This window comes from Coregonus lavaretus (genome assembly GCF_964263955.1).
Source record: "Coregonus lavaretus genome assembly, chromosome: 4".
Taxonomy (NCBI): Eukaryota; Metazoa; Chordata; class Actinopteri; order Salmoniformes; family Salmonidae; genus Coregonus; species Coregonus lavaretus.
This window is the reverse complement of record NC_139991.1, coordinates 19,502,509-19,521,124: the sequence shown is the minus strand read 5'-3', so window position 1 is coordinate 19,521,124 and position 18,616 is coordinate 19,502,509. Positions and strand designations below refer to the sequence as shown.

General features: G+C 43.4%; 1 long non-coding RNA gene across 2 annotated transcripts; it reads left to right on the top strand.

The window, feature by feature from the left end:
• Window positions 1–5,095: 5,095 nt before the first annotated feature.
• Window positions 5,096–18,307, top strand: LOC311128356. 2 transcript variants are annotated; one of them, XR_014613205.1, is made up of 5 exons: window positions 5,096–5,327; window positions 13,959–14,006; window positions 16,783–17,007; window positions 17,115–17,258; window positions 17,365–18,307. It is a non-coding gene; the product is annotated as an uncharacterized lncRNA (long non-coding RNA). The 2 variants fall into 2 exon arrangements; XR_014613206.1 differs by lacking the exon at window positions 5,096–5,327 and adding an exon at window positions 12,771–13,841.
• Window positions 18,308–18,616: the final 309 nt, after the last annotated feature.

The window sequence follows — 18,616 nt, the reverse complement described above, 5'->3', positions numbered from 1 at the left end:
GGGGGGGGGGGGGGGGGGTGGGGGGGGGGGGGGGGGGTGGGGGTGGGGGCAATGCAAATAGTCTGGGTAGCCATTTGATTAGATGTTCAGGAGACTTATGGCTTGGGGGTAGAAGCTGTTTACAAAACTCTTGGACCTAGACTTGGCGTTCCGGTACCGCTTGCCGTGCGGTAGCAGAGAGAACAGTCTATGAGGGTGGCTGGAGTATTTGACAATTTTTAGGGCCTTCCTCTGACACCGCCTGGTATAGAGGTCCTGGATGGCAGGAAGCTTGGCCCCAGTGATGTACTGGGCCGTACACACTATGCTCTGTAGTGCCTTGCGGTCGGAGGCCGAGCAGTTGCCATACCAGGCAGTGATGCAACCAGTCAGGATGCTCTCGATGGTGCAGCTGTAGAAACTATTGAGTGTCTAAGGACCCATGCCAAATCTTTTCAGTCTTCTTAGGGGGAATAGGATTTGTCGTGCCCTCTTCACGACTGTCTTGGTGTGCTTGGACCATGTTAGTTTGTTGGTGATGTGGACACTAAGGAACTTGAAGCTCTCAACCTGCTCCACTACAGCCCTGTCGATGAGAATGGGGGCGTGCTCGGTCCTCTTCTTTTTTCCTGTAATCCACAATCATCTCCTTTGTCTTGATCATGTTGAGGGAGAGGTTGCTATCCTGGCACCACACGGCCAGGTCTCTGACCTCCTCCCTATAGGCTGTCTCGTCGTTGTCTGTGATCAGGCTTACCACTGTCGGGAAACTTAATGATGGTGTTGGAGTCGTGCCTGGCCATACAGTCATGAGTGAACAGGGAGTACAGGAGGGGACTGAGCACGCACCCCTGAGGGGCCCCCGAGTTGAGGATCAGTGTGGCGGATGTGTTGTTACCTACCCTTACCACCTGGGGGCGGCCCGTCAGGAAGTCCAGGATCCAGTTGCAGAGGGAGGTGTTAGTCCCAGGGTCCTTACAGTGAGGGAAAAAAAGTATTTGATCCCCTGATTTTGTATGTTTGCCCACTGACAAAGAAATTATCAGTCTATAATTTTAATGGTAGGTTTATTTGAACAGTGAGAGACAGAATAACAACAAAAAAATCCAGAGAAACGCATGTCAAAAATGTTATAAATTGATTTGCATTTTAATGAGGGAAATAAGTATTTGACCCCCTCTCAATCAGAAAGATGTCTGGCTCCCAGGTGTCTTTTATACAGGTAACGAGCTGAGATTAGGAGCACACTCTTAAAGGGAGTGCTCCTAATCTCAGCTTGTTACCTGTATAAAATAGTGATGAGCTTTGAGGGCTCTATGGTGTTGAATGCTGAGCTGTACTCAATGAATAGCATTCTCACATAGGTGTTCCTTTTGTCCAGGTGTGAAAGGGCAGTGTGGAGCGCAATAGAGATTGCATCATCTCTGGATCTGTTGGGGCTGTATGCAAATTGGAGTGGGTCTAGGGTTTCTGGGATAATGGTGTTGATGTGAGTCATGACCAGCCTTTCAAAACACTTCATGGCTACAGACGTGAGTGCTACAGGTCGGTAGTCATTTACGCAGGTTAACTTAGTGTTCTTGGGCACAGGGACTATGGTGGTCTGCTTGAAACATGTTGGTATTACAGACAGGGAGAGGTTGAAAATGTCTGTGAAGACACTTGCCAGTTGGTCAGCACATGATCGGAGTACACGTCCTGGTAATCCGTCTAGCCCTGCGGCCTTGTGAATGTTGACCTGTTTAAAGGTCTTACTCACATCGGCTACAGAGAGCGTGATCACACAGTCATCCGGAACAGCTGATGCTCTCATGCATGTTTCAGTGTTACTTGCCTCGAAGCGAGCATAGAAGTAATTTAGCTTATCTGGTAGGCTTGTGTCACTGGGCAGCTCGCGGCTGTGCTTCCCATTGTAGTCTGTAATAGTTTGCAAGCCCTGCCACATCCGACGAGCGTCGGAGACGGTGTAGTACAATTCGATCTTAGTCCTGTATTGATGCTTTGCCTGTTTGATGGTACGTCGGAGGGCATTACATTTACATTTACATTTTAGTCATTTAGCAGACGCTCTTATCCAGAGCGACTTACAGGAGAAATTAGGGTTAAGTGCCTTGCTCAAGGGCACATTAACGTCATTTAGCAGACGCTCTTAGCCAGAGCGACTCACAAATTGGTGCGTTCACCCTATAGCCAGTGGGATAACCACTTTACAATTGGGGGGGGGGGGGGGGGTAGAAGGATTCCTTTATCCTATCCCAGGTATTCCTTAAAGAGGTGGGGTTTCAAATGTCTCCGGAAGGTGGTGAGTGACTCCGCTGTCCTGGCGTCGTGAGGGAGCTTGTTCCACCATTGGGGTGCCAGAGCAGCGAACAGTTTTGACTGGGCTGAGCGGGAACTATGCTTCCGCAGAGGAAGGGGAGCCAGCAGGCCAGAGGTGGATGAGCGCAATGCCCTCGTTTGGGTGTAGGGACTGATCAGAGCCTGAAGGTACAGAGGTGCCGTTCCCCTCACTGCTCCATAGGCAAGCACCATGGTCTTGTAGCGGATGCGAGCTTCAACTGGAAGCCAGTGGAGTGTGCGGAGGAGGGGGGTGACGTGAGAGAACTTGGGAAGGTTGAACACCAGACGGGCTGCGGCATTCTGGATGAGTTGTAGGGGTTTAATGGCACAGGCAGGGAGGCCAGCCAACAGCGAGTTGCAGTAGTCCAGACGGGAGATGACAAGTGCCTGGATTAGGACCTGTGCCGCTTCCTGTGTAAGGCAGGGTCGTACTCTCCGAATGTTGTAGAGCATGAACCTGCAGGAGCGGGTCACCGCCTTGATGTTGGCGGAGAACGACAGGGTGTTGTCCAGGGTCACGCCTAGGCTCTTCGCACTCTGGGAGGAGGACACAGCGGAGTTGTCAACCGTGATGGCGAGATCATGGAACGGGCAGTCCTTCCCCGGGAGGAAGAGCAGCTCCGTCTTGCCAGGGTTCAGCTTGAGGTGGTGATCCGTCATCCATACTGATATGTCTGCCAGACATGCAGAGATGCGATTCGCCACCTGGTTATCAGAAGGGGGAAAGGAGAAGATTAGTTGTGTATCGTCAGCGTAGCAATGATAGGAGAGACCATGTGAGGATATGACAGAGCCAAGTGACTTGGTGTATAGGTAGAAAAGGAGAGGGCCTAGAACTGAGCCTTGGGGGACACCAGTGGTGAGAGCACGTGGTGCGGAGACAGCTTCTCGCCACGCCACTTGGTAGGAGCGACCGGTCAGGTAGGACGCAATCCAGGAGTGAGCCGCGCCGGAGATGCCCAGCTCGGAGAGGGTGGAGAGGAGGATCTGATGGTTCACAGTATCAAAGGCAGCAGACAGGTCTAGAAGGACAAGAGCAGAGGAGAGAGAGTTAGCTTTAGCAGTGCGGAGAGTCTCCGTGACACAGAGAAGAGCAGTCTCAGTTGAATGACCAGTCCTGAAACCTGATTGGTTTGGATCAAGAAGGTCATTCTGAGAGAGATAGCAAGAGAGTTGGCTAAAGACATAGCGGGATTTCTAATAAGCTTCCAGGTTAGAGTCCCGCTCCTTGAAAGCGGCAGCTCTACCCTTTAGCTCAGTGCGGATGTTGCCTGTAATCCATGGCTTCTGGTTGGGTATGGACATACAGCCACTGTGGGGACGACGTCATCGATGCACTTATTGATGAAGCCAGTGACTGATGTGGTGTACTCCTCAATGCCATCAGAAGAATCCCGGAACATATTCCAGTCTGTGCTAGCAAAACAGTCCTGTAGCTTAGCATCTGCTTCATCTGACCACTTTTTTATTGACCGAGTCACTGGTGCTTCCTGCTTTAGTTTTTGCTTGTAAGCAGGAATCAGGAGGATAGAATTATGGTCAGATTTTCAAAATGGAGGGCGAGGGAGAGCTTTGTACGCGTCTCTGTGTGTGGAGTAAAGGTGGTCTAGAGTTTTTTTCCCTCTGGTTGCACATTTAACATGCTGGTAGAAATGAGGTAAAATGGATTTAAGTTTCCCTGCATTAAAGTCCCCGGCCACTAGGAGCGCCGCCTCTGGATGAGCATTTTCCTGTTTGCTTATGGCCGTATACAGTTCATTGAGTGCGGTCTTAGGGCCAGCATCGGTTTGTGGTGGTAAATAGACAGCTACGAAGAATATAGATGAAAACTCTCTTGGTAGATAGTGTGGTCTACAGCTTATCATGAGATACTCTTCCTCAGGTGAGCAAAACCTCGAGACTTCCTTAGATATCGTGCACCAGCTGTTGTTTACAAATATACATAGACCGCCACCCCTTGTTTTACCAGAGGCTGCTGTTCTATCCTGCCGATACAGTGTATAACCCGCCAGCTGTATGTTATTCATGTCTTCGTTCAGCCACGACTCGTGAAACATAAGATATTACCATTTTTTATGTCCCGTTGGTAGGATATACGTGCTTGTAGTTCGTCCACTTTATTATCAAGCGATTGTAAATTGGCCAATAGTATCGATGGCAAAGGCAGATTAGCCACTCGTCGCCGGCTCCTTACCAGGCACCCCGATCTCCTTCCGCGATATCTCATTTTCTTTCTACTTCGAATGACGGGGATGAGGGCCCTGTCGGGTGTCTGGAGCAAATCGCTCTCGTCAGACTCATTAAAGAAAAATTATTAGTCCAGTTCAAGGTGAGTAATCGCTGTTCTGATGTCCAGAAGCTCTTTTTGGTCATAAGAGACGGTAGCAGCAACATTATGCACAAAATAAGTTACAAACAATGCGAAAAAACACACAAAATAGCATGGTTGGTTAAGAGTCCATAAAACGGCAGACATTTTTTTAAAATTGAGTTGTTTAGGACTGCAAGGGCGAATTTAGTTATTGCACACGCGCACATCAGAGTAGATATTCCCTAACGGAAATATGCAAATAAATGCTAGAACGCGCCAATAGGAATTCGTGCGTGACTGTGCCCACCTTCTTGCTTGTTCTATGATTAATTTGCTCCCATTAGAAACGACAGGCTCTATCTTGGGTTAGTCATTTAAAAAAATGTTTTGCTCCAAGTATGCAGTTCCCATACTTGAATCAGGAGCGTGAAAGACAGACCTGGAATCCCACATCCGGTTTTCAGCGGAAAAGGAAGCTTGGTTACCCGGAACCACAATATTTTTTGTGACTAAGACGCTAGCTTAGTGTCTCGAATGATTTTCAAATGTATCGGTACGCACTGTCGGACTCAGATCAGTCAGTTTACATTTTCGGAATAAGCTAACCACCTTGAAGATGAAGTACTTTGCCGTAGGACCAACTTTTTTTCAAATTCCAAACTGTCGTATGGAAGGCTAAGGGACTTGCAAAATCAAGGTAGCTACAATTGCTAACTAGCTAGCTGAGCTAGGATATTTGATCTGAAACGTAAGTCTATGACAAACAATAGGCTACTCCATGTACTGATAATTCATGTTCTGCAGTCAATGCGCCCTTGTAAGTGGCATAATTGCCTTCAATATAGACCTCAATACATAACTAGCAAGCTAGATGATTTGGCTACTTGGAGGTACTCACTATTCGCATATGTTATGTGCCAACTCACATTGGATCTAACGTTACTGTAGTGAGATGCAAGTTAGGCTAGTCGGGTAGCCTGAGCAAAGCTAGTTTGACAAGCTGTGTAGGGGTAATTAAGGACACAGGGCACCCATTTAGGTGTTGTGGTGTAATAAACCGTCCTTTTACAAGCAGACATAGAGAAGTAGAGTGGGTGGACTCCCTTGGTCAGTTGTTATAGGCCTAACTTGGAATCAACAGTATTTACACCACTATATCTAATATTACATTACTTATTTCCTCAATCTCCTCATTTTCACTGTAAAAGGGGATTTATAAAATCCATTTGATTGATAGGCTTAAGGAGATAGGCCTGGTCTGCTACTTGGAAATGACTAGGTCTAGCCTAACTACATTTAAATTGACCCTGGCTGTCACCCAGATAGCTAGTTTAGTTGGTGTGAGATGGATGTAGATATAAAGCCAGAGGAGGATGAGGTAGAGATATCCCCAGCAGTCATTTGGTCTGACACTTTTGATGCAGGTTATTCATATGCCGGAAATTGGTATGACACAACAAAACAAAGCCGTATTTGTGGTCTGTTAGAAGAAACAAATTCAAGCGATAGGGAGATTAAAACGAATTCAACAACTGTTGGTGCTCAACTTCAAACAGCTGTAAACGTGGGTGATGAAGGTGTTGTCCTTGTTCACACAGAACAGGATAACCCAAGCACCCCTGTAGGGAATTTAATCAAAGATGAGTCATGTTTTTACTTATCACCCAGTGATATTCAGATTGGAAAAGGATGTACCTCGTCTCAGTCGCAACATCTAGTTGCAGAAAGTGTTTCTTTCGGAGGACAAATCAATCCAACTGTACCGATATTTAGCAGCTTTCAAATACAGCCCCTAAACAATGATCAAGTGCTGACTGATTATGTTAATCTCCCAAGCCAAAGTATTACCAAACCCTTTCTAATAATTTCACCTGCAACAGCAAGCGACAGTAATTTAACTCCAGTGCTGCAGCCATGTTGTATTAGGACTCACAGGCCTATTCTTCCAGCCTATTGTAAACCATTTACTTTTACCTCTGCTCAAGAGGAAAACTATTACGTAAAAAAAAAAAAAAGAGGGAAGAAAACGGAAAAGGCACAAAAAAGGAGAAAAGATGGAGATATGTGGCAACGTCGTGTTAATTACTCAAAACATATTTCGCAAAGGTCCTCAGCTGGAAAAGAGTTGAAGGACCCATACTCCAACTGCAAGAAAATTGGCTTGGATTTCAATGTTGGTTCTGGATCCAAACAGAAACTAGATTTGCAGTTTCTGACTAATGGTGTGATGGTTGAGGTTTCTGATTTTGCTAAAGAAGTTAATAGAGCTCAGCAGCATGTTGTCTGTGACATTCTAGAGTACAACTTTGATCTTGGTTTGCAAAAGCATCAAAGGTATGATTTTTCGACGCGTACAATGCACAAATTAAGAGAATTGATGAGAAAACAAAAAACTGTTCTAGGAAAACCTGGATTCGTAATGGAGGTGTTTACCCTTCCTGATCCCAACACGATAAAAGGATCGAAATATGCCCGTTCAACTGCAAAGAATTATGACAGTGTGTCAGAAAATCCTGAACCTGCTGACATGCTTTTAATGGACAAATCTGATCTGGACGTCGTATCCAGACCTACTCAGCATGTCAAGACAGACAACCTGTTAACTGAGACCGATGTAACGCAGTGTGCTGGTGGGACAGTGTACAGCCTTGCAACGGACCAAAACTGGCATCTAATGGCGTCTACAACATCAAAAACAATGAAGGACCCTTATCCCCTCTGTAAGAAAATAGGATTAGAACTTGATGTGAAATCCAATTGTGGGGCAAAAGAGAAACTTGATTTGGATTTATTGACCAAAGGTGTAGTGATTGAACTTGGTAATTTTGCCAAAGAAGTATGTGGAACTTACAAGCAAATTGTCATTGATGTCCTAGAGCACAATTTTGATCTTGATTTGCCTATTGAGAAAACCAAGCTGTCTACATATATTATTGCAAAGTTGAGACTAGTTGTTAAGAAAATGACATGCATGGCACATAAAAGGAAACCTCAGTATTTAAAGGAAGCATTCTCACTGGGGGTTGGCACAAGAAAGAAACCTGCAGTGATTTCCAGTAAAATGCAGGTCATTAACTCAATCAACTCAATTGTGTGGAAATATCAAGGACTGAAAGAAGTAACAGAAAGAAGACGATTAGATTTGAGAAGGAAAAGGGGAGAAAGAGCCACTTGCAAAGCAAGAGAAATGAAGACAGAGAAATTACATAGAGGTAGACAAGTAGGCCTAGGTCCTCAGTCTGTGAAGAAACAGACCATCTCCAACGAGACTGAACTCACATTGTCAGCTGACAAAGCAAAGGTCCTGGGCAGCAACATTAAACAGGCAAATGTGATGCCCTTTGCAGGGAAAGTGGTGAAAGACTGCTACCCCTTGTGCAAAGAAGTAGGTGTGGAACTTGATGTGAAATCGAAACCGGCATCCAAAACAAAACTTGACTCACAGTTACTGACTAATGGTGTAATGTATGAGGTTCATAAGTTTGCAAAAAATACAAAAAGGGGTTATATGTATACTGTCTATGATATTCTGGAATATAATTTTGATCTAGATTTGAAAAATCAGAAACGCTGTCAACTTGCCATACATATTTCATCTAAACTGAAACGAATGGCTAAACGGAAACATGTCACAAATGAAGAATTTTCAAAAGAAGTGTTTATAATACCTCTTGTGACTAGACAATACAAGAAAAAAGAAGCTACTCCACCTGCAAGATTGTCAAAAAGACAATTGTATTCGAAAAGGACACAAGAGGCAAATGATACAGAGGAGAAGATGAACTATCAGAAGATGGTTAGCAAGATCGGTTTGAAATATCTGGTCGCTGATGCAAAAACAGTATGGTCTCTGCATGCGGAAGAGACCATCTCTATCGAAACAGATGAAACAGTCAAGCTTGGCCAGGATAATGGACCCCTTGACTTCTGCTTAAAGGCGCCTGATGTTCACTCTGGGGTCACAGAGCAAACCCCATGCCCAGAGAACTACCAAGTTGACATTTGCAGGACAATTATCAATGAAATTGTTACGAGTGATGAAATGCAGCAGATGAGATGGATTTTTGTAACATTTTCAAACTGTTTTGGTGTTGGGACTGGTTCCGAAAAGAAATTTGAACAAATCCTCGCTGAATACAGATCAGACATCCTACCAGTGATAGTTGAGAAACATGGTGGCTTTAGTTCCACTGAAAAGACAATGATGACCCTTGTAAGTCAGCTCTTCTGTGGCTTACATTTGATTGATGGCTTAGCTCACCAGGCAAAAACAACTCTTCTACTTTGGGAAAATATGATTTTAGGAGATAAAGAAGTAGGAGTCCATAACTCCCCTAACATTGGGACGACAGCATTGGAGTCTGGAACAGTGTGTTTGGTGAATTCTGTGAGTGATGCTGTGCAAGAGCTTGGATGGGCAGAAGACGGTCAGCTTGTTCCGTTCGAAACCTTTTTGACCAGCAAAAGAGAATTTGATGAAGTTCCTTTGTCTCTATCCATTGGACACAGAATTGATGGTCTGTTTCATAATTCTGCTGGGGTGTATAGCATCCATGATGATTTGGTTGAGTTTACCAGTACGTACGGAGCTGAGAGTAGTTTGCTTGCAGCAGTTGTTGCTGATTTGGAGGTTCAACAGTTCAAGGCAGGATGCAGAGCTCTGGGTCTGGTTTCCAAGCTAATCATTGATCCTCTCTGGAGAGCCTTGACTTTGAAGGGAAACTTGTTGGAGATGGAAGAAAGATACCAAACCCTTGTTACCAAGCTCAAGGAATGGCAGGAAGATGGGAGAGACCTTGTTGAAGGAAATGCATGCTTGTTTGATGACATTGAGGTACCCAAGAACCTTGTGTTTGACAGGCTTACCATGTGGACAGACACAGACTTTTTTGAGTTGACTGTTCAGATTGTTGAGTTGATCCTAGCCAGTTTTCTGAAGGTATGTTGTATGATGCTTCCAGTCGATCTAGAGCTCCTGTCAAAGAAAAATGATCGATTCAGGAAGGATTTGGCAATATTAGATCAATTGCAAAAAGCTAAGCCAAATGCAGTCAGTATTGCCATTGAAGGCATGGACATGTGCAAGAAGAATCACACTTGGGAATGGCTGTCCTTTTTGGATGAACCAAAAATAGTGTCAATGATGAAAGCATTCCAGACAGTGTAGGCAAAGGAAGAAAAGCTCTCTGCCACACCTGCAGAAGAATGGAAATTGTAAAGGAATGGACATGACAGACGATAGGTGAATGAGTCTTTTTTTATTTGTTTGTTATTTATTTACTAATGAACCACAGTAGGACTATACAGTACAGAACCTTTAACTCTGCCTCTGTAACCTGGTGATGGCATTCCCTAGACAGCTCTTTCAATAAATGTGCATGAACGTGCTTTTCATTCTAGCACCTTAGCTTTTGTATTCAGACTGGCGAAGGATAAACAGCAATGCAACCTCAGACAAGAGTTCAGACAAGAAGTAGATGCAAGTAAAATATACAGATGCTTGCGAAAGTATTCACACCCCTTGGCATTTTTCTTATTTTGTTGCCTTACAACCTGGAATTAAAATGGATTTTTGGGGGTTTGTATCATTTGATTTACACAACATGCCTACCACTTTGAAGATGCAAAATATTTTTTGTTGCGAAACAAACAAGAAATAAGACAAACAGAACTTGAGCGTGCATAACTATTCAGCCACTGGGATTTTTGCCCATTCTTCAAGGCAAAACTGCTCCAGCTCCTTCAAGTTGGATGGTTTCCGCTGGTGTACAGCAATCTTTAAGTCATACCACAGATTCTCAATTGGATTGAGGTCTGGGCTTTGACTAGGCCATTCCAATACATTTAAATGTTTCCCCTTAAACCACTCAAGTGTTGCTTTAGCAGTATGCTTAGGGTTATTGTCCTGCTGGAAGTTGAACCTCCATCCCAGTCTCAAATCTCTGGAAGACTGATATAGGTTTCCCTCAAGAATTTCCCTGTATTTAGCGCCATCCATCATTCCTTCAATTCTGACCAGTTTCCCAGTCCCTGCAGATGGAAAAACATCCCCACATCATGATGCTGCCACCACCATGCTTCACTGTGGAGAGGGTGTTCTCGGGGTGATGAGAGGTGTTGGGTTTGCGCCAGACATAGCGTTTTCCTTGATGGCCAAAAAGCTAAATTTTAGTCTCATCTGACCAGAGTACCTTCTTCCATATGTTTGGGGAGTCTCCTACATGCCTTTCGGCGAACACCAAACGTGTTTGCTTATTTTTTTCTTTAAGCAATGGCTTTTTTCTGGCCACTCTTCCGTAAAGCCCAGCTCTGTGGAGTGTACGGCTTAAAGTGGTCCTATGGACAGATACTCCAATCCCTGCTGTGGAGCTTTGCAGCTCCTTCAGGGTTATCTTTGGTCTCTTTGTTGCCTCTCTGATTAATGCCCTCATTGCCTAGTCCGTGAGTTTTGGTGGGCGGCCCTCTCTTGGCAGGGTTGTTGTGGTGCCATATTCTTTCAATTTTTTTATAATGGATTTAATGGTGCTCCGTGGGATGTTCAAAGTTTTGGATATTTTTTTATAACCCAGCCCTGATCTGTACTTCTCCACAACTTTGTCCCTGACCTGTTTGGAGAGCTCCTTGGTCTTTATGGTGCCGCTTGCTTGGTGGTGCCCCTTGCTTAGTGGTGTTGCAGACTCTGGGGCCTTTCAGAACAGGTGTACAGGTGCAGCTCAATAAATTAGAATATTGTGGAAAAGTTAAGTAATTTTAATAATTCAATTGACAAAGTGAAACTCATATAAATCGTGGATTAATTACACAAAAAGTGAAATAGTTTAAGCCTGTATTTGTTTTAATCTTGATGATTACGGCTTACAGCTCATGAAAACCCCAAATTCAGTATCTCAGAAAATTTGAATATTGTGAAAAAGTTCAATATTGTAGACTCAAGGTGTCACACTCATCAACACCCTCCACAAGGAGGGAAAACCTCAAAAGATCATTGCTAAAGAAGCTGGCTGTTCAGAGTGTGCTGTATCCAAGCATATTCATGGAAAGTCGAGTGGAAGGAAGAAGTGTGGTAGGAAAAGGTGCACAAGAAACGGGGATAACTGAAGCCTTGAGAGGATTGTCAAGCAAAGGCCATTCAAAAATGTGGGGGAGCTTCACAAGGAGTGGACTGAGGCAGGAGTCAGTGCATCAAGAGCCACCACGCACAGACGTATCCAGGAAATGGGCTACAACTGTCACATTCCTCGTGTCAAGCCACTCCTGAACCAGAGGCAACGTCAGAAGCGTCTTACCTGGGCTAAGGAGAAAAAGAACTGGTCTGTCGCTCAGTGGTCCAAAGTCCTCTTTTCAGATGAAAGTACATTTTGCATTTATTTTGGCAATCAAGGTCCCAGAGTCTGGAGGAAGAGTGGAGAGGCACAGAATCCAAGTTGCTTGAAGTCCAGTGTGAAGTTTCCACAGTCAGTGGTGATTTGGGGAGCCATGTCATCTTCTGGTGTTGGTCCACTGTGTTTCAGCAAGTCCAAAGTCAACTCAGCCGTCTACCAGGAAATGTTAGAGCACTTCATGCTTCCTTCTGCTGACAAGCTTTATGGAGATGCTGATTTCATTTTCCAGCAGGACTTGGCACCTGCCCACACTGCCAAATGTACCAATACCTGGTTCAATGACCATGGGATTACTGTGCTTGATTGGCCAGCAAACTCACCTGATCTGAACCCCATAGAGAATTTATGGGGTATTGTCAAGAGGAAGATGAGAGACACGAGACCCAACAATGCAGACGAGCTGAAGGCCGCTATCGAAGCAACCTGGGCTTCCATAACACCTCAGCAGTGCCACAGGCTGATCGACTCCATGCCATGCCGCATAGATGCAGTGATTCATGCAAAAGGAGCCCCAACCAAGTACTGACTGCATGTACAAGAACATACATTTCAGAAGGCATGTCTGTATTAAATTTCATTTTTTCACTGGTCTTATGTCATATTCTAATTTTCTGAGATACTGAATTTGGGGTTTTCATGAGCTGTAAACCGTAATCATCAAGATTAAAACAAATACATGCTTGAACTATTTCACTTTTTGTGTAATTAATCCAAGATATGAGTTTCACTTTGTCAATTGATTTATTGAAATTACTTAACCTTTCCACAATATTCTAATTTATTGAGCTGCACCTGTATATATACTGAGATCATGTGACAGATCATGTGACACTTAGATTGCACACAGGTGGACTTTATTTAACTAATTATGTGACTTCTGAAGGTAATTGGTTGCACCGGATCTTATTTAGGGTCTTCATAGCAAAGGTGGTGAATACATATGCACGCACCACTTTTCCGATACTTATTTTTTTGAATTTTTTGAAACAAGTTATTTTTTTTATTTCACTAAACCAATTTGGACTATTTTGTGTATGTCCATTACATGAAATCCAAATAAAAATCCATTTAAATTACAGGTTGTAATGCAACAAAATAGGAAAAACGCCAAGAGGGATGAATACTTTTGCAAGGCACTGTAGTTACACTATATACATATTTTGTGATATACTGTATATTCTAATGATATTCAAACGTGGTGTCAGTAACTGTTGAACGTCGAATAATGCTTATCCATTTGGTACCACATGTAGTTGGTTCCACGTGCTTACCTGTTTTTATATTGTTTTAAAATCCAATTTAGAGGTTTTTCACAAAGTGTGCAGTCAGGAAAAGTGTAGAGGCTTAGTCTCAATAGTTGAATTTGCAGGTTCCCTTGGCCTTCTATTCACTTGATGCCTGGTCTTGTTTGTGAAAATAGTAATTTAATGAAAAAAAGAAAATAGTAATCATTTTATTCAAGTCATTAACTTATTCTGGACCTTTTCCCCCCTCACTTTTTGGTATGACCATTGAATTGCCTACTTGAATGATCAACTTAAATAGAACCAAGATGGAGAGCAAGGCTCTGAAATTGGTCAACTTTTTTTTCCACTGTCAAAATGAGAGAATCATGCTTTTATGTGATTTGCTTGAATCATATTTTGGTCATCCATTTTTGAGAGCCTTTTTTATCTCTCTTTTTGTTGGAGATCAAGATGTTTTCATTAGGCCAAATGCACACTGGACTGCAGTGCTTTTCTGTCTGCTGCAGTATTCAACCTTGCACATTACTGTAGACTTCAGGAAGAAAATGCTTTTAGATATAAACATGAAATAATTTGCAAAAGGTGAGAGAGCTTCATTCACTTCGAAAACTATTCACAGTTTCAATTAAGTAGCTATTTTGTTTATTCAGTTGTTTTCTTTTTTTTTACCATGACTATACATTCTATGTCTTTCTGCAGGCCGAGTTCCAGGTTTGTGATGTCCACCATTAAGTTGAACCAGTGACTGTGAGTACTGTGTATATTAGAGGTCTTCTCACATACTGAAATTGAGATCTGATCCGAATTGGATCTGTGAAATTCCCATCCGACACCGGACAGGACCCGCAAATGTTTTGTGTGAAAGTCAAAATCCGATTCAGGTCCGAGGTGGACAAGATCCGACCCAAAATATATCCGAGATGAGGGAGAATCGGATCCAAATTGGGTCCGATCTGTATCGGACCCATATGTATCCGAAATATAAAAAAATGCAGCGCTTTATTGCTGAGCAAGCCAGTAGAATTGTTTTGACTTGTCTGGCAGGCAGTGTGAACATTAACGTTTCACATGCATTTTCTGTTGAAGGCTAAACTCTAAAACTGTAAAATAATACATCTTAATATTTTCATAAATGACATCCCTAATTTAAAATGTCAACACAATATGAAGGGAAGAGGTGTGTGGCGAAGACTCACTAGTAGGCTGTATATATATTTGTGTGCAAATATAGGCCTATAAAAGTTATCATTTGGGGATGTCTGATAGTACATTTATTTCTGATTGTCTTAACTCACCACCACTTATGAGCTGCGGAGCTTCTCAGTGTTCTTTTCATCACCTCACACAGAAAGTCAACAGAGTGTTTTTACATCCATTGCAAATGACAATAGTTCCAAACTGTATTTAAAAAATACATTAGTGTCTAGTTTGAGAAACAGACGCCTCACAGGTCCTCAACTGGCAGCTTAATTAAATAGTATCTGCAAAACACCAGTATCAATGTCAACAGTGAAGAGGCAACTCCGGGATGCTGACCTTCTAGACAGAGTTGCAAAGAAAAAGCCATATCTCAGACTGGCCAATAAAAAGAAAAGATTAAGATGGGCAAAAGAACACAGACACTGGACTTTTTCTTTGCAACTCTGCCTAGAAGGTCAGCATCCCAGAGTCGCCTCTTCACTGTTGATGTTGAGACTAGTGTTTTGCGGGTATTATTTAATGAGGCTGCCAGTTGAGGACCTGTGAGGCATCTGTTTCTCAAACTAGACACTAATGTATTTATCCTCTTGCTCAGTTGTGCACCGGGGCCTCCCACTCCTTCTATTCTGGTTAGAGCCAGTTTGCGCTGTTCTGTGAAGGGAGTAGTACACAGCGTTGTACGAGATCTTCAGTTTCTTGGCAATTTCTCGCATGGAATAGTCTTCATTTCTCAGAACAAGAATAGACTGACTAGTTTCAGAAGAAAGTTATTTGTTTCTGGCCATTTTGAGCCTGTAATCAAACCCACAATTGCTGATGCTCCAGATACTAAACTAGTCTCAAGAAGGCCCGTTTTATTGCTTCTTTAATCAGCACAACAGTTTTCAGCTGTGCTAACATAATTGCAAAAGGGTTTTCTAATGATCAATTAGCCTTTTAAAATGATAAACTTGGATTAGCAAACACAACGTGCCATTGGAACACAGGACTGATGGTTGCTGATAATTGGCCTCTGTACGCCTATGTAGATATTCCATAAAAAATCAGCTGTTTCCAGCTACAGTAGCCATTTACAACATTAACAATGTCTACACTGTATTTCTGATCAATTTGATGTTATTTTAATGGACAAAAAAATTGCTTTTCTTTCAAAAACAAGGACATTTCTAAGTGACCACAAACTTTTGAACGGTAGTGTATATATGTGTACATATAACTAGGAATAAAGTGACAGATAGTAAACAGTAGCAGCAGCAGCGTATGTGAGTAAAAAAAAAAAGGTTAATGCAAAAAGGGTCAATACAGATAGTTAACCAAACAGCTACCCGGACTAACTATTTAGCTTATGGCTTGAGGGTAGAAGCTGTTCAGGGTCCTGTTGGTTCCAGACTTGGTGCATCAGTACCGCTTGCCGTGCGGTAGCAGAGAGAACAGTCTATGACTTGGGTGGCTGGAGTCTTTTACCATTTTTAGGGCCTTCCTCGGACACCGTCTGGTATAGAGGTCCTGGTAGCGAGCTCAGCCCAAGTGATGTACTGGGCTGTCCGCACTACCCTAGTGCCTTGCGGTTGGATGCCAAGCAGTGCCGTACCAAGCGGGGATGCAGCCAGTCAAGATGTTCTCAATGGTGCAGCTGTAGAACCTTTTTAGGATCTGAGGGCCCATGCCAAATCTTTTCAGCCTCCTGAGTGGGAAGAGGTGTTGTTGTGCCCTCTTCACGACTGTGTTGGTGTGTTTGGACCATGATAGATCCTTAGTGATGTGGACACCGAGGAACTTGAAGCTCTCAATCCACTCAACAACACCCCTGTCGATGTGAATGGGGGCGTGCTCGGCCCTCCGTTTCCTGTAGTCTATGATCATCTCCTTTGTCTTGCTGACGTTGAGTGAGAGGTTGTTGTCCCGGCACCACACTGCCAGGTCTCTGACTTCCTCCCTATAGGCTGTCTCATCGTTGGCGGTGATAATGTCTACCACCGTCGTGTAGTCGGCAAACTTAATAATGGTGTTGGTGGCGTGTGCAGCCACGCAGTCGTGGGTGAACAGGGAGTACAGGAGGGGTCTAAGCACGCACCCCTGAGGGGCCCCCGTGTTGAGGGTCAGCGTGGCGGATATGTTGTTGCCTACCCTCACCACCTAGAGACTGAGGTAGGAGACAGAGCATTGAGGGAGTGGCCTCCCATCCCTTATATTGTCAATCTGAGGTTATGTTATGTAGATACATAGACAATGATTTGACAACTGAGTTCATAAAACTCAAATATTTGATCTACTCTCTCTCTCTCTCATGCTGTGGTATTATTTCTTGGTCTTTTCTTCCCAGTTTCAGCAAAACCCTGCTACCTGACGTGTGCAGTGTCCCTGTGCAGAGCCCCGGATGGGGAGCTGGACCTCTGTAAGACCAAGCTAGACTGGCAGGCCTGTGGATCTTTTATCCTGGTTCTGGGCTTCTCATAGGATCTGCCAGAACTGGACCTCGGCACTATCAATTCACAGACCACCACCTACAGCCCCTCCATACAAACCTGCAGATAGGACAAGTCCTGGGGTGAGTATGTTTTAGTTTGTGTGTGTCTATCGATCCATTTTATGCATGTAAGTATTGTCTGATCAATTATTGACCACTCATTCTCTTCCTCTCTTCCTGTGTTGTAGTCTCAGTCACAATGTTATCACTGATGCACTGACTGAAACTAGCCTACTCCAACTCAACTTTGGCAACTGTTCCACTAACTCACCGTATGGTGTGCATTGGAGTGCTTGCCTGCGATTGAGAAAGCGTGTGAATGTGTGATGTAGGTAGGTAGTGAGTGAAGACAGGGAGAGGGCGGTCTCTTTTACTTGATGTTTCTGTTGGAGGATGGTGATCTGTTCTGTAATGATGAATAATGTACTTTCTCTACAGCCTCTTCAACAACAGACTTGTGAACAGAACATCCTTCCTGACACACAAGACAACAGTTCTGAGGTCTGGTAAAGAGGGATGAGAGGACAGCCAATAGATGAAACTGATTAATTACTTTGATCAGTCCTACTTTCAACACTTCATACTAAAAATGTACTCCGATTGCCTACTTAAGCTTGCAATGGATTTCAGTGGAGTTAAACATAACACATGCAGTGTCACTGTTTCGTGTGGAAGGGGCTATGAGAAGGGGTCGATTTGGAATTCAGCACTGTCCATGGGTTGACCGACCAGAACCTTTTTTTCTTCAAATTTGTTTTTATTGTTTTTGACAGTACAGCTGGAAATGTGAAGAGAGCGAAACATAGTAGGGGTGGCCGAGATGGGGCCCGATCCCTGTTTCCAGGGGGCATATGTGGTCCAGAGTCGGGAGCTTAGACCGCTACACTCCCTCACGACTGACTGAACATTTACCAGAGCAGAAATACAATGTTCATTAGACTTTCCTCACTGTAAAACTCAGAATGGTTGTGAGGTCACAGGGAAAAGACTGATCTGAGGGACCACAGACCCACAAAACATTGTAGCTCACTTGACTGGAGAACACAGCTCTTGGTGGTGCCAATGTCTGACATGAAACAAAAATGGAAACACAACAGCAAATTGCTCTCCACTTCCTACCACAATCTTATATAGTACTGTAGAAGTAATGGTATTCCTCCTGAAGGGTATAATCAACCAACAAAAATGTTCAAATGCTAAATGTATCTGTTTTAAGTTGGTATTCCTTTTTCCTGTAGCTAGGCTGTAAATATGTTCAAGGAGCATAACTATAACATGTACAGCTTCATATGTATTGTTATTTTTTGCTAACATAGTTATAATGAGGAATGCAATGACATTGTTTATATTAAATTACTGGTAATTCTGTTTTTTAAATGGATCTGATGTCTGTTTTTCGGTTATTTTTATTGCTCATCTCTACTCATGAAGATGTGATAATATTACATGACATATGTAGCTATTTCGGGACATTCGGGGGTGATTCCAGTCTGGCAAAAAAAAATTGGAACATTTGAATCAGATAAGCTTCATTGAGATACCATACTTAGAATGTGATTATTCATACACTCATATTAGGCCTATTGCTCTTTGGTTGGGATGTTCAATGGTTAAGTGGGCTAGCTACCATTATGGCATTTGCATGTTATGGCGTTCGCTCTGGCTGGCTGAGAAGACAGGTAAAAAAGAG